The sequence below is a fragment of the Caenorhabditis briggsae genome (genome assembly GCF_000004555.2).
Source record: "Caenorhabditis briggsae complete genome, chrI, whole genome shotgun sequence".
Lineage (NCBI taxonomy): Eukaryota > Metazoa > Nematoda > Chromadorea > Rhabditida > Rhabditidae > Caenorhabditis > Caenorhabditis briggsae.
Genome location: NC_013489.2, coordinates 15,443,775 through 15,444,951, shown reverse-complemented (window position 1 = coordinate 15,444,951; position 1,177 = coordinate 15,443,775).

Sequence of the window (1,177 nt, the reverse complement as noted above, 5' to 3'; positions counted from 1 at the left end):
ACAGTATTCCAAAGAGTCTTGATTCAAGCCGAAAATTCAAAAATCGCTGTCTCCCTAGTCATTTTAAATATATTACAACGCACACACCTTTTCCACTTTTAATTAGTGTCAATTAATTGCTTAATTACCGCCAATTAATTATCTTCTCTCTTCTTCTTCTACACCTCAAATTCTTCCCTCCAAAAAGCTGGTTCAACAATAAAACATTGTTTGTTCTCTTCTCTGATTTTTCAATTGGAAAAAAAAAATTTTCTTCTTCTTATTTTTTGCAACACCTTCCTCTTCTTCTTCTTTTTCTAAATTTCCTATAAGAAAAAGAGACAGAAAGATGGGCGGTATGTATGTATAGAACAGTGTAATGTAGAGGAAAACGCTTTATTTTGTTTTTTGTTGCCTTCTTCTTCTGCTTCTTCTTCTCCAGAGAAGAGGATTCTGGAGAAGAAGAAAAAATAGCCAACTGTTGTCATCCAATACCCCATCATCAATTGATGGGAGAGGGTATTTTCCCAACAACTTTTCGTTTTTATTACGATTTCTTCTTTTTGGAAAAAATTGTAATTTAGGCCTAAAATTTCAGATTTTCTGAAGAAATTTATTTATCCAAAAATTCAAGAGTGTCTTTTTTTGACTCAATTTTTAATTTTAAAAAAGACTTGGAATTTCTTCTTTGCTCTGTAAACCTAGGTTTCTATGGTTCCTATGGTTCCTATGGTATGGTTCCTGCCACGTGGCAAATACTGCAAATATCAGAAAAAGGTTTTTTGATCTACTTTTTTCTTGATCTACATAAACTTCTCAATTTTTTGAAATCTCTCTTGACCAATTTGTGCTCTACAATCATCTGAATCATCGTTGTTTTCCCACCACCAGCAACAACATATTTCTTTACTCTTTGTGTAATTTTTTATTGCCCTCTATCCCTCTTTCTTTCTCTATTCCATTGCTTTCTGACAGCTGGAAGAATTTATTACCGCCCCCTGACGGCTACTTTTCCCGGGAAAAAACCAGAAAAATGTCTGAAAATCCCCTTTATGTCTCTTCTCGCGCGTGGCGATGGGGCGCGCTTGCATTGGGCGCTACCAGAAATTTGAATTTTCCGACCTTTTTCACCGATTCTTCCTCAATTTTACCCAATTTAACCCGATTTTCAACTAATTTTTTCGAATTTTCAGAGCAA